The sequence below is a fragment of the Thunnus maccoyii genome, chromosome 22 (assembly GCF_910596095.1).
Source record: "Thunnus maccoyii chromosome 22, fThuMac1.1, whole genome shotgun sequence".
In the NCBI taxonomy this organism is placed as follows: Eukaryota; Metazoa; Chordata; class Actinopteri; order Scombriformes; family Scombridae; genus Thunnus; species Thunnus maccoyii.
Window position 1 is genome coordinate 13,987,482 of NC_056554.1, and position 16,027 is coordinate 14,003,508.

At 39.3% G+C, this 16,027-nt stretch overlaps 2 long non-coding RNA genes across 2 annotated transcripts in view; both read left to right on the top strand.

The window, feature by feature from the left end:
* Positions 1 to 16,027, top strand: part of LOC121890122 — a 148,897-nt gene that overhangs the window by 117,296 nt on the left and 15,574 nt on the right. The window lies entirely within an intron of this gene.
* On the top strand, positions 4,344 to 6,507 carry LOC121890123. The gene is made up of 3 exons (XR_006093696.1): positions 4,344 to 4,658; positions 5,955 to 6,016; positions 6,219 to 6,507. It is a non-coding gene; the product is annotated as an uncharacterized LOC121890123 (long non-coding RNA).

The following is a 16,027-nucleotide window of genomic DNA, read 5'->3' on the forward strand; positions in this document are numbered from 1 at the left end:
TTTTGAATGTCACTACACTGTAAAACATCATACAGGAATTTTAGTTTTATTTCAATACAGTGTCGGAACTTATAAACATGAATTTTTCTGGCTTGATGTTTTCTGATTTGAAATGATTCACTCAGCTCATTAAGTTTCTAAAGAAACATGTCAGCTGACTTCCCAGCATGCATTGTTTGAGAGTTAAAACTCTCCAGAAATACTTCTTTTTTTGTAGTTTGAAGACATGACATGTCACATGACATGTGTGTCTTTAATACATGTTAAAATAAATCATGGATGTTTCTTTTCATAACAATAAAAAACAATGCAAACCACAATGAAGGTTAGCATATATTATACAGCATGCAGTCTTTAGTCAAGATAACTTTTGGTGATGTTGTGCACTCCTTTATATTTAAGTTGAAACAACAAGTTAAATTTTATAGTGTAGGGATGCTGATTTCAAGTAATTCTCTCAATTGACTATCATGATTTTAATAAACCATCAGCGATGATAGTAATAAAAACATTCCACTGTAATGGACCAAGAAAAAATGTCTAAATGTGACTGGCAGTATCAATCCTGACTCTTATCTTTAAGAGTGTGTTTGTTCCCACATTCACGATGCATTCAAGCAAGAAATTTAACACAGTGTGAGAGTGCAAACAGCACTTAGATGGCTGTTAAATTTAGACAAAAAGCAATACAACCATACCTGTAATCAGTGTGGCTTTAAGAATTTACTATCTCTTCCTTGTGGAGCTTGGCTGGAGGGATTTTTGCTTGGAGCAGCTTTAAATTGTCTTTTAAAACAGTATGTAGTCCATGATTTGGGCATTGAACATTGTGATTGATGAATAATCAATTATCAATCGTGTACACAACTAATATGCACAACTGTGTGTAGCTGCCTTATTGTATGCATGCCCACACCTTTGTCTTTAAACAGTGTGTGTGTGTGTGTGTGTGTGTGTAAAACGTCTTTGTCTTTGTGCGTGCGTGCGTGTGTGTGTGTGTGTTTTTACCTCGGCACGCACCGCAGTGCTCCCTGCCTGCTCACAGCATTAACGCTCAACCTTGTCCAAGGTTAATCTGTCACTCTTGCTGTATATTTGCATTCATTCTTATCTGCACCTCACCACTCAACTGACTGTCTATCTGCCCCAGCTGCTGCTCAAACTTAATCGTCTTTGTACATTATAGATGAGCCCCCAACAAAGTAGACACAGAGACACACACACACACACACACACAAATCTCCCTGCCGAAGCCTCCTCTTTGCTTTAAAAACCACATCCTAACCACACCTACAACATATTCCCAGACTGTCTGTATTTGCTTTATATTTAATGTCTTAGTGAGCCATTAAGCTGACTGCTCCTCAAAAGTAATATATTTATCACTGCATGGGGGCCAGTGTTGGATCTAAGTGTTTCCCTCTCCAGGCAGCACTAACTGCCTGGGAAGCAGTGAGCTGCACAGGAGGGCAATGAGATAACTGTGGCACTTCCACTTTTACCTGAGGAAACAAAAGGTTGGCTCTTAATTAGTAGCACAGAGTTGTTCCTTTGTTTGGAATAATGCGCAAAGCCAATGCAGAGGCAAAAAGTAAGAAAGTGTGTGTAATGTTCCATATAGTTTTTTTTTCTCATAATGAGGCAGCATACCTGTGCTTGACTAGTTTGTTACTGTAGCTTATTAGAATGTGTGAAAAAAATATTGCATGTTTCATAACCAGCATTACAAAAGCCAATAATAAACTATAGCAAAACAGTGTGAATTATGTGATTAACATATTTTTTCTGTTGTTCAGGGACCGAGGTATGTATCTGTATTCTTTGGACATACAATACAGTATTGATTTAATTGTTGAACTTAACTACATGATAAGTAAAATAACTAATTGTTCTCAACAATGTATAAATACTCAATTATAAGTAAAAGGCTTGCATGTAAAATTTCAGGTAAAAGTACATAAGTATAGCAATATAGCTGCATTTTAAGCTTTTTAATGGTGTTAGTTAGACTTAGGCACAAAAACCACTTGCTTAGGGAAAGATCGTAATTTGGGTTAAAATGATCAGTAAAATGTGGTAAAAATGTCCTGACATGATGGTTAAAAATATCCGGTTTAATGGCAGTAAAATGTTCAACGTGAAAAATATCTGGTTAGTGGTCTCCTGCTACTTTAGCAACTATTCGCCACCAAACATCTTGTCATCCAGCCAACCTGCCTCCTCCTAATAAGCCAAAATCACCTCATAAAAGAAAAGTCACACTATATTGATGTCATCTGAAATGCGTCACTTCCCCTGTCACTCAAATGTAACAATACGACCTAAACTAACATAACTTTACAACCTAAATGGCGTGAAATGACATGCAAAAAGCAAAAAAAATGCATAGTGATAACATGTAAAATGAGAAATTAAGAAACTGGCATGTCCATTCATACACCATCTGGTGAGTCCAGGCTGACAGTAGAGGCCCGAGTTGTTTTAGCTTTCCTCATTCCCATTCACTTGAAATAAAAATGTTATCTCACAGGAATACCGTCATCAGTATTCCTAGGAGAAAACATCCTTATGTGTTGTGTTTGCAGTGCTTTTGTGTACTTGTGTACATAAGGTTCAACTTACAGCCTAAAAGCTATGTTGTAATTTAACATCTTACCTTTCAGCATGTTTGCCTATAAAAGCTGTTCAGGAGCTTATTCTGCTACATCACTGCAGCTGTCTGGGGAATCAGCTGTTACCACAAAAACCCCCAGCTGGCAACATCAACACTGACAAATAGAAACAGGCAAGTTTAATTTTAAAGTTACAGTAAATCCAGAATGATCCGCAACAGTAGCATACCACCTGAAGTTATTGCAGTAATACTTGGGGCTGTTACTAAATCTAAATTCATGGTTCTGCTTAATGGTTCTCCAAAAACAAACCAAATCACATGTACATTATCCTTTACCGTTAACCATTAATGAGGTCGCGAGCTCACAGTTGTACTGTATGATTGTGAAGTAGAGCACTGCCAATGCACTGTTATACAACTCAGTGAGCTGTGTTGAGATGTCTGTGGGGATATAAAGGGCAGAAGTCGTGTCCCCCAAGTGGACATTGACTGATTGACTGACTGACAGGCTTTATGTGTGTTTTTGTGCAGGTGCGCGTGTGTGCGCTCTCACGATTGAGCACAACGGACATTGACTGTTGGGTGTCATCTCTCTCTTTCCATCCAAACTTTACCCCCTCCCTCCTCCCCCCATCTCTCTTTCCCTCTTATCCAGAGCTGGTGACATCTTGACAGATTAAAATGCTGTGTGCTCTAGTCCTTGGTTGGCCACACTGGTGAACTGTGGGGACACCACTGTGAATCAATACAAGAAAATACTGTCTCTGGAACAGACATCACCCACCCATGCTCACTTAGGAGCACATTCTTACATGTATGGACTCCACTCTGGTACAGACACATGCAAAATAAACCCACAGCACATTTATATCGCATGCTTTTTAGCTGCATTTAGATGGTGGAGAGCATAATGGTTAAAAGCAGAGTGAATATTGAACTCACTTTTGTCAGGTGGCTAAAAACAGATCTCTAAATGACTGATAATGTTGCTCTGTGTCTGCTGGATGTTTAAATAAGCTATTGTTTGCTATAACACTGTGTTATAGCAAACAGTGTTCCTTCCAGTCTGTCAAAACTCCTTTTTTCTTGGTTTAAGACAAAAACTGCCCTATTTATTTAAGATACATTTCTTCAAACTGATTCAGAACAGTGACATGAGCAATCAATCTGCAGGCAATCCACAGGGTTGAATGAAACAATAGCCTGTGTCCACATCATCAAAACTTGATGATAACTTACAAACATGAACACACATCTTGTTCTGCAGCTTGACTTGTTGAGACACCAAACAAACATTCACTGGGGAAAAGTGCACCGTTAACGTCAGTTAGCAGCTACATAGCTAATTAGCTGCTCAGCTGCAGCACATTAAACAGCATGTAAACATAACCTGCAGATGTCACTTCGGACCCGTTAGACGCTGGCTTGGTCGTTGCTCTTCAAAATCGCTGTTAGCAACATGCTGTCTGTGCATTACTTGTAGTTACAGCAGTTTGTTTACTTTGTCTCCAATGAGACATTAAATTTTGCAGTTAATCAGCGGTTCACATGTGTGCCGAACTGTGGGGGTCGATCTGTACGGATCATGGATCAACTACCTTCCGTTACATCACTAGCTGCCAGGTTATTAAAGTCCAGGTTACGACCTCACTCAAGTGGCCACAACAAAAGGGAGACACCATGATAAAGATGTAACAAAAGATAAATTTATTAAACAAATTGAGCCAAATTAAATAATGAACTAAATATTTACAGTATGGAAGTCAGTGGTATCAGTATGTGATGCATGAGTGGAAAATGTGTGTGTGTGTGAGAGTGTTGCAAGGTGCATGGAAGCAAAGTAAATAACTAAGGCAGCATAACTAAACCAAACCAGAACAGGTGCTCAAAGGGAGAAGCAGAAAGCTGCAAGCAGCAGCAAGTAGTAAGAGGAGAGAGAGAGACTGCTGCAGCTGCAGCCCGGACTTTAATAACCTGGCAACCCTGTGGGCCCTCAGGTGTCGCCGGTTGCCCTAACGAGCACCTGCAGAGACAAAGCAGACAGGTAAATCACAAGGCCAAACAAAGATGACACAACGGGTCATCACAATCCCAAAAACATTTAACTCATGAGAGCTAAATTGTCAAAATGGCAAATAACAAAATAATATTATTACACTGTTTTTTTTTAAAGTGATGCATTACTTCCTAAGCAGATATTTCTACAGGAACACTGTTGTTAATTATCTAATGTAGCTTTTATTAAACAAATCCGGTTGTGTTGTCTGTCAGCATTGTGCAGCAAACATCCTCTCTCTCACACACACACATGACTTGACCTGTAAATGTCTCTCTGTAACCTGCTACCTCTCTGGTGGCTAATACAGGCTGACGGATCCAGTTCAGGTCACCAAGGTGATGGTATGATAAGTAGTGCTGAAGTATCCAGTGTTCTTATGACTTTATACAGAGTTGTATAATAATGCATTTTCTAAACCACTTCAGTTTTGCATGGCCCTCGATTCTGTTCAAACACACATTTGGTGAAAGCTGCATACAAAAAACCTGGACAGCTCAATTATTCATTCTAGACCACATTTGCACTTGTTATGGAATTGTAGTTGTTGATGTTTAGATTTCCATTTTTCTTTTCCTGAGCACGTAAAGGACTTCTCTTCCATGCTGACTTAAAAGTGGAGGTTCAAAGTTCATTCTTGACCTTGAACCTAAAAATGTACCTGATGTTTCTTTTGGATGTCGAATAGGTTGTGCATCATAAAAAGGGTGGGAACAATTCAGTTGATAGAAAATGTTTATGCTATGTTGTATTGGAATCTACAGTATTGTACTGTTTTGTTGTGAGTAATTGCCTTTTTTTTTTCTTATTTTTTGGACATTTTTTTGTCTTTGACAGTCGAAAGTGCAGAGAGAGGATACGTGTAGAGTGAGGGGTATGACATGACATAACAATCTCACCATAAGGTCCATTTAGTAGCTGTTGTGGAGATTTCCATCATATCACATGATCTTAATCATCAGATGAAGAGAAAATGTACATTGGTGCTTCTGCGATTTCATGACGACTCCAGCTGCTGATAATCTGATGCTCAGAAGCCCCAGAACAGACACTAAATTCACATTGTGGTGAGATTGTTTACTCATATATATTTGCTGCAGTGTTAATTACTCACTAATTAGGAAATCAGCAGTATGTGTGATCTCAACAATTGTTGGTTTCTATCATGTATGTAGCATATGAACAGTAAAGTTCACTGGTGCAGCCCGCTGAGGCTTCTATCTCCTTAATGGAATGTTGGACAAAGGATGGCCCTGACTGTTGTGTCTTTATTGATTCTGCCAGGGTGCCTGAATGTGATTAAGGGGAATTAAACTCAAGCCTGCTGATGCAAATCATGGCCGGAGGTAATATAATGTCCAGATGAAGTGGAGAGATCCATCCCGATGGGGAGGTGGCCCTCACTGACCCTGCGTGGGCTCAGGCAATTAGCATTGGCAAAGTGCAACTCAATAACAAAATCTCCAAAATGGAGGAAGTGCTTGCATGGCTAATCCCCTCTGCCGCTGAGAGGCCCCAAGCCCTTTTTTTTTCTTTCTTTTTTTTTAGGAAGCCATTGAGAATGCAGGTCAGGGACGTGGAGAAAACCAAGCCAAGCTGCCATCAGTCTAGATACTGGAGATGGCTGGACAGCCGCCAAGTGGAGAATTATGTTAATGTTTGTTCTAATAATAAAATGCAGTTGAATACATTAATATGTCAATAGATGGACATGTTTTTTCGCCATGTCTTGTTTGGAAGGGCAAAGCAGATAGGCCATTCAAGCTTTCAAGCTATTATATGTGTTTTTTGTACACCTGTTTTTGAGTTAACATATTAAATATATGTATATATTTTGCCCACGTGTCCTTGACTTGTGATTTTGTGAGTGTATGCTTTGAGAAAATAGCACATAATGTGCAGGCTATTTAAAATGCATGGATAGATGTACTGAATGCGCTTGATCTCAATGCATATACACAAAATACACATTCAGCAGCTACTTTCATGCATTTGTATAGTGTGTCCACCTCATTAGTCTGTTCCAAGTTATAAACGCTGCTGTTTGATGTGGAAAATGCTCCGACCATGTGTTGGGGCTTGTAATAATGAATGTTTCATGCAGGTTGGGCCCAAATGATCCATCAATCCGATTAGATTGTAATTACTAGGGTAGAAATATATTCAAATGAGTTCATTATCAGTCAGATCAGGAGCAGACCAAGCCAGTTTGACTGTTTACTAGAACCCCAAGTGTTTATGCTGCGATTTAAGAGAATGCAGGAGCAACTCTTGCAATTAGGTAAGCATATGTCTTAATGTATCATTTCAGTCAATTAGCCAAGTCCTCTTCGATCTCGCATCTTTACCGCCGCTGCTGCTTGTTTGCATTAAGATTCAATTTGAATAAGGCGGAGGAAGGGATAGTTTTGTGCTGGTCCTGAAGAGTTCAAAGTGTCAGGTAGATAAATACATAGGCTGACCAGATCGCTCGCTCGCTTTCTGTCTCGGCCCTCCCTCTCATGGCCAGCATTGGTTTCCATTTCTCCAGGTCACTGCTGAATGACTGCAGATTACATCGGCTACTCTCTGATGTCTACGGGGACGAGGCCATCAGGGCTGAAATGACACAGGGTGGTGACAGGCAGACCCCTCTCCGACACCCACCGACATGACTCCCATTCACAGCAGCTGGCCCCATGACACTAATCTGATTCTAGTCTGTAAAGGGCCTGTTTTGCGCCCACCAGTCTCTACTATAAAAGGAAATGACCAGCAGGCCAGGCTATTCTTGCATGGCTTGCAGGTATTGCAGAGGAACCTGATGAATATTTTCCTTTCTGCTCCATGAGTTCATGAATAACCGCAAATATAGTGATTGATTTTTTTGTTTTCTTTCTCTGACTAAATGTACACAGCATTGATTCAGTAGATATTAATAAAAGTGTGCTTATTATTTGAAGTAATTCGTCTGGTATAAGGATGCTAAAAGACAAGAACTGGGTGGGATTGTCAGTGAAGTGAGTCTTTTCAAACTGAAAGACCACAAGGTCATTTGTATGCTGGTTGAGTTCCACATTAATCTGTAAAGTGTGTGTTGTTATTTTGAGGTGGGGAAAGTTTCTCCCTCCAATTTAAGTTTTTGCAAATCCAAGCTTTTCACTGAAAAGCTTTTCTGCTGCTTTGCCTAGCAAGTGCCTTTGCTAGATTTTCAGCATCCAAAAGTGAGACCTCTGCCTAGGTCTGCAAAAGAAAACATCCGCTGATCCCCCCGTCGGTATTGTCCTCATCATTACCATGACTTTGTTTTGGCTGACATGTTTTTACCGGCTAATAGTGTAAACCATCAGGGAACACTGGCTCTCCTTTCAAAGAAACTCGCCCTCCGTCCATGTAGCTGTGGGGCATGCAAGGTGAAGATGAACTGGGTCGGCTCACTTGTTTTGAGACGAGAGACGGGCCCCTAATTGGATATCATCTCACTCTCTTTCCCCTAATTAGCGCTGCATTGCTTTATGAACTGATATTAAGATGCGGGAAAAATAGTAATTAGCTAAAGGTTATTACCAGCCAGGGGCACATGGACATGGAACATGCTGGGCAATGTAATGATTGCACATGGGTTTGTTTATTTTGGCTTATTGGTTCACCTCTACTGTAGGTTCAGCTTTTCTACAACAGATGTTTTAGATGCTTGCCTAATATTCGCACAGTTTAGAGTATTATGATTCAGGTGTGAGAATATGTAAAATGCCTTAACCAAACAAACAGTCTTATGCAACACTGACTCCTTTCAACAAGTGTGTTTTCTCTAAACCTCAATACTGTATAGGTGCAGTGCGTTAGGTGCAGCTGGTGAAATTGTTTCAGATGTGACTTTTTTATTCCCCGCAGAGCCATTTATCAAGCTGACAAGAGAGAGTGCTTGCGGCTTTGATGCAAGGTAGAGACCGGCCCTGAAAGGAAGCCTTTGCTGTGATCGCGACTGACACTGATTATCAGTTGCATTCACTTGTGAGTGTTTGACCACAAATGGTCAAATATACACACAAAATGAGGAGAAGACAGCAGGGGTGTATTCAGAGCAACAATATTGTGGAGCAGTCTGTTATAGTTACAGAACCAGAGACAGTCACAGTGTTGAAATCCAGGCTACAAAAACCCATCTGTTTAGTGCTGACTGCAGACATACACAAACAATTCTTTTTATATCCTGCGTGTGTGTGCGTGCGTGTGTGTGTGTGTGCGCGCGCGCGTGCCAGAGAGGGAGAGAAAAGTGCATTCTGAAAAATTGATTTGATGTTGATAGTCGAAGTCAAATAAACATGCTGACATTGCAGTGCGGTTTATCTGCTCACACATATTCTCGGGAATCTATAAGGCAGAGAGAGCAAGGCGTATCTGCCGTTTTTCTGTCTATCGCTCTGTCCATCTCTCTTGTATTCATTTTCTTCCTTTCAACACTGTCGTGGGATTTAATGCTCTGCTCAGAGCGTGCAGTTTTCTAATCTTCCAAAAGAGGACAGTGTGGAACATGTTGTCATCTCCTGGGAGAGAGATGCAAAGAGAAACTTGGGAGACTGTGACAGTGGATATGCAATGTCCTGGGTAAATAACATGAAAAAACTGTGACAGATATGTTGTTTTTGTGCCATGTGACTGGAGATAAGTACACAAGAATTTCATTTTTACGTCATTATAGTATAAAAATACACAAAACTGTTTGTGAAATTCATTGCTTTTTATTTTTGTCTTTCTTTTGCAAGAATGGCTATAGTATGAGATGCATCTGCAACTCAAAATCAATCGATCAGCTCCTTGCACATAACGATCCATCCCAGGTTTTATTCTCTCCTGTTTAAGCCCTGACTCTCTCCCTGCTCTTTGGTCTCATTTTAAGTCTGGACAGACAGTGCAGCGTGATGAGACATTATTACAATGGCGTGTCACTCTGCCCTGCATATTCAGCAGGCAGAAAATCACTAGGAGGTGGAGGTGGAGATGGGAAGAGAGCAGAGGGCTAGAGAGGAGGAAAAAAAAGAGAGATGCAGGAGGGAGAGAGAGGCTGATAACTAAAGACAAAGTGAAAGAGGGGAGTAGGCGATGCGGGGTGTTAGAGGAAGCGAAACAGACAGCTACGTGAGGCTCACAGGAAGAGGCAGCAGCCAGGGGAGAGATGTTGCATGCCGGGGACGTGAGCCATTCTGACACATGGGTAGCAGAGCGAACAGAGCCGACACAATAGAGGGAGGCAGAGAGCACTGGGAGGCATTATGATTTACAGTAGAGCTATAGCCACTTCAGGTTTGCTGTGTCTCCACAGCCAAAAGCTCAGTGGGGATGCATTCACTCAGCTGAATGGAGCCCCTATTCCCCTCTGACTCGTCGTCATTGTTCTCGACAAACGCTGGGATGTATAGGAGCTACAGCAAGAAGGTCATTTATTGAAAGCGGTCAAGATGGAAGGGATTCGGGAGCATCCACACATGCCTCTGTTAGTGTAATGCAACAGAACCTGCATGATCAGCAACCACTATATTCTCAGTCGCTCGGTCGAGACACATTTTCAAATGTATGTGAAAAGCGTGGTCTGTTTAGATCTTTAAAGGAGAAAAACATTACAGTGACTCTAAATTATCTGACATTTATGCTGAATTATTATGGCCAAAAATATCACAGCAAACAGTATTATCATGATATAAACAAACTTTCTGAAATACTAGTATAAAGTATTAGTAATTAAAATTTAGTAAAATTACCTTACACCATGTTTGGCTTGGATTCTATCAAACTGAACAATGAACCATATGTTGCAATTCTGTGTAACTGCAAAAGAATTACAGCCAAAAACACATATTGTTTCTGTCTCTCAGACTTTATGCACCCGTTTATTCATTCTTCATACATGTTCTGATTTCTTTAGGGTGTCAGTGGTCAAAATCATTTTTAAAAGGCAGAACTTTAGTAAAACTGCACATAATGTAATAGCAATGGATGGACAGTGGTACAGTTATTATCCAACTTTAAATGGGGTCTGAAACTTCAAATGAAGACAGGATATTGTATAGCTTTCATGGTGCCATATGAAAACAATAGTAGTTACAGTATTTGTTGGCGGTGTTGTAACCATTAGTAATAGTGGTAAAACCAGAAAGTGGTGCCCTCATCTTAAAGTAATGGTGCATAAGAGATAACTTAGTTAGTGAGAATGGTTTTCATTTTTCCATATATTTCTTTTCTTTCAAATTATATATAGTCAAATAGATATGTGCATTCCACTTTTTGTGAAAGCCACTATGTGTATTGTTTAAAGAAGGTTTCAAAAATTCTTTTAGTGATCTCTAAAACTTCAAATTACACTGATTGTATATGTTTTTGTTTGTAGAAAAAAAAAAGACAATTGAAAATTGGTGTTGTATATGTGTTTGGTTTTGGTACTTTTACCTCACCATCCCTAGATTAGATTCCTGCGACTAGATATGCTTTGCTGTTTGCTACAGTATTTTTTGATACTACCACTAGGAGGTGTTAAAGTCAGAGATTTTCAAATTCTACATATGGGGGTTTTATATGTACATACAGTATTTCACTTCAATTCAAGGGCCAAGCGTTATTAATATTTAGTTGACAAACATCATTTGCAGAGGATGGTAAAACATTTGTTCTAAATGTTAAAAATGTTGTATTTCAGGAGGTTGTGGAACATAGAGAGGGTGCTGATTAGGGCAGGGGAAAGAAAAAAGTCAAAGAAGACATTCAAACTGACTGACTGTTATGCCAATTTAGGAGCAACATTGACTGAATTTGAATTGAATTTAAATTGAATTTTTAAAGGATGGCAATAAATATTTCAAAAAATGTATTGATATATTTGAATAGTGATAAAAGAGGCTGAATCATATAAAATAAGTACAAAACCAGAATCTCCAAACTTATGGGGATATGGAATAGGCATATCCATTCCCCTACATACGGTACAGCAGCTACAAAGTCCTACTTTTCATACACAACCAACACACACACACACCCTGTGCACACACGCACACACATAATTCTACATTCTTGCAGAAAATTGGTTCACTGAACATTCATACATGCATGACGTGACAAACGTGACAAACATACATGGCAAGTAAATTGGTAGCCTGCCAACGGCCTCAAGTTGGAGATTAGTACTGATATAGCTTGACTTTGAATATCACTGGTGTTCTTGGCAGGCAAGTCATGTGTTCATAATGCTACATCATGCTGTTATCACTGCCCTTTCAAAGACTAATCAAGCAATTAAAGACATCTTTTGCAAATGGTACTTGTAACTATGGCAACACCAACCCCACGGCCCATGTGGATGGACCTCGGTGTCCTCGGAGAAATCAATGTGTCTGTAATCTGAAGTTTCTATACAGCCCCCCTGCGCTCCAGCTGCAGTATTGAGTTATTGGTCCCCATTAATTACTGGGAGTGTGACCTGGAGCTACAGATCTGGGCGCTCAAGGAGGTTGAATGATAAAGACAGAATGCAGAAAGCTTGAAGCAACAAAAAAATCTAATTCCACATCTATGTAAGTGCTGATTAGGCTTTAATTATGCTCTGTGGTATGGTGCCATGAGACTAAATACAGGTTATCTTTGAAGGAAATCTGCCAGCCTTTAAACACTCAGTTTATGTAATTCCATAATGTGTTTCCCTCATACAAATAAGCAGTTACAAAATGGACTGTGAATGAAAAAATCCAAATACTGTATTTAAATTGACCATCTTGCAGCTATTATATCACAAAGGACACACTGCACAAAGAGCTCATGAAAGTGTGTGAACTGGCTGGCTGCCTTAGGCTAGTTTTAACAAGAAACAAGCAAGGTGAATGTGAGGTGCATGGCACTATGATGAGATGACATGGTATAAAGAGAAAGACAAAATACCCCGTATAGTGAGTTACTACCAGCTTATACTTTTTTTGTTTTACCTAACTCCCCAGTCAAAATCCTGTCAAACCCATAGACTGTGAAAAATAATGAATTTAGCCACTGTGACGTCACCCATTGGTTCGTGGACTCCTGTTTTGAAGCCTCGATGGCATTTTGACCATCACCATCTTGGATTTTTGGAGCCAGAAGTGACTATATTTGGACGAGAAGGTGGAGCTGTCCCTAATGCTAGCTGCTAGCTTGGTTAGCACTGTGCATTTACAGTCTATAGTTAACTGTGATAATGCTAATTTTTGCTAGTGATAGAAAAACAGGCTTAAAACCATTAAAACAAAATGCACTTACTGGAAAAAACTGAACATCTGACTCCTTAGAGGGTCTTTTAGTACAACCAAATGCTGAACAAAACTTTTTTAGGCGACCAAAATGTTATAATTAACTTTCATGAACTGAAAATACACTGAAATAGCAATGGCTATGGCTATACTCTGTGAATGTGGGGTTATGCCATAACTTTAAGCTTTAATAAAATTTAAATGGGTGAGTTATATAAAAATTCACCCCCTGTACAGTTGTCATGAAAGGGGAAATTAGCTATAGAGACCAAAGCTGTTTTTTGTACCTGGCTGTAAACATGTTTATTTCTGCTGTAAGGTAGGGCATTTTAACATGGGGGTCTATGGGAGTTGACTCGCTTTTGGAGCCAGCCTCAAGTGGCCACTCGAGGAACTGCAGTTTTTGGCACTTCCGCATTGGCTTCATTTTTCAGCCCTGGATGTTGCTGCTTGGTCAAAACTCAATATAAATTCATGCAAACTGTTCTGATTGTATATTTTATGTGGGTGGAAAACTGTATATAGACATAGCGTCTTCAAATAAATGACAGGGAGACATAAAGCAGAGGAATCTAATTAAATCTAAACGGAACTAGTGTAAATACACTGACAATATGTAACATAGAGCAGGAATCAGCAAGAATCAGAACAGTGGTTTTGAAAATAATATAATTACCATGGACTCCCTGCTGTTTATTTCCGATTGCCACAGTACTAAATTACAGCAATGCTATCCACCAAAACCCCCATACCTGCTTACATCAAAGAGTTTCTCACAACATATTTGTTATGTCACTGAGAAACAGTAGTAGATAGTAGTACTGCAAAAAAACAAACAGATGATACAGTCCTAGCCCGTGATGTCATTTGATTGCAGTTTTTCTCTAGGACAACGACAATCTGTTTGCTTTATGGAATACTGTATTGTATTTAATGGGTTTGTGTATGGCCATAAAAAACTGGGTTGAGTTCACTGTATATTTCTTTGACATCCTTATATCTTTGGATTACTTATTCTTTTTCCTGACTGTAAGGTTGACTATACTGAAAGCGTTCTAAACGATCCAAAAGATATCAGTAACACTCAGATATCTCTGGTCTCTTGTATTGTTTTATCTTTTTCCCCCTGTTTTCATCTAAAGATGAAATAGAAATTTTCAATATAAGGGTACTAGTGGTCTGTGTGTGTGTGTCAGGGGGATGCATTTCCATTTCAGTCAGTGTTCATCTTGTGCTGCTTAATAAATCAACAATAAACTATGCCCCAATGTTGTCAATATCTCTGTCCTCTAAGCACAATCTATTTCTAGATCTTTTTTGTGAGTCATAATGCAAGAAAGACAAATCACATCCACCTTATTCTCATTTGCATCCACAGACATGACCCAGTCGTGCAATCTCACAATATCCGCATCCTCTAAACACAATCTGCTCAGAGTAAATGACACCTGCTCAAGCAACATAAATACATCTGAATGGTCCATTGACAGAGCCGAGGTATTAGGCGCCGTGGATGGGCTTGAACTGCAAAGCTAGTGACAAGCTCAGACTCACGGAACGCCAATTCCAAGTGCTCAGATCCGGAGGAAATGAGATGTTTACAGTAAATGGGGCTCTTAGCAGCACCCGCAGTGTTCAATATTGATTCAATGAATCGGATTTGTAAATATGAGGAGTAGCATCAGCTTTCGACTCTGTGGAACATCTACTTCCTTATAAAGAAGCAACTGGAAGGAGAAAGAATAGCAAGGCTAAGTGTTGTTTTTTTAAGTTAGTGTTAGTGTGTGACAATGGAGAAATACAGTTGTCAGTTTTTATTTAAATGTCATGGATGCGGCTGTGAAAACAGACTATCAAATTCACCATGCTGGAAACTTTTTAACTCCAGTAAATCCTTGGGTGCTATTATTACTCATAAACATTTTATTATTTTACTGTATAATATCCATCATTTTAAAGGTCCTAACTGTGATAATGTGGTCTTACATGAACACACACTTTTAAAATGTTATTCATTTATCAGAATTTAATACACAATCTAATGTAATCTTTGAATCTTAATACAGTAAGGCAGTTGTATGGAGATACCATGATAAAACCTCTTAAACCAAGTTTTCAGGTACTTTAAAGACAAAAAAAATATTTTAATGTATAAAAAGGTGATATGTATACAGTTAGACTTGCCCACAAATATATACAGAATACAAGTACAGACAAAAAATATAGTTTTAACACAATTATTTACACAATAGAAAATTAGTTCAACGTTACAGAAATCAATAATAAGTGGCATTTAGAGAGTCTGAGAAACATCTTTTGATATCTCTAGATGGAATAGGGGATTCTAATTTCAAAGTTACAGAGCTGCATAAAGTAATGAACTCAAATATTGCTTCATTTCAGAGAGCAATCTTGACTTCAAACTTTATAAGCAGTCAATGGTAAATTTTAAATGTTAAAGTGATAAGCTTTGTTCGAATAGAATGTGTCAAAGCCCTCCTTGAGGCATTGAAACTGTTTGGCAATTACACAGCCGAAGCTCTTAAAAGCCACAGAACAGCAAACTGTCTGTTGAGTGAAAAGAGTATGACAGGGTCTCTGATAATGCAAGTTTCTCGGGGAAATGTGAAGAGTCACCTATTTTACAACATGGCGGGCCCCTTGTGAGCACCCCTCTGCCTTGATCAGCGCACGCTGAACTCTTGCACTGCAGGCGAGGAAGATACCACTCACCACTTCAGCTCATTGACTTTGAAATACAGCGCTGCTTGTGTTATTGCTTTAATTTCGATCTCCTTCATTTCTCTGCAGGATGAGGCGACGTGAAAAGAGGGGCAGTAGGATTCATTTCAAATTTTAATTAGTTGCCTTTTGTAAGTCTAACAGACATACATTCAAACCAACATTATCCTTTCAAATTTTTAATTAACAGCTGCCTCTTGGTTTCACCACATCAAAAGGTTGGGGTGTGTAATTGTGTGTGTGTATGTGTGTGTGTGTCTTGTGAGGATGAATGTGTTTGAAGCTGTGTGTCCTTAAGAGCAGAGGTGCAGAGGTGTGCAATTTTTAATGCTAAGCATACTTTGTGTCAGATGTATGTCAGGAAAGTTTACT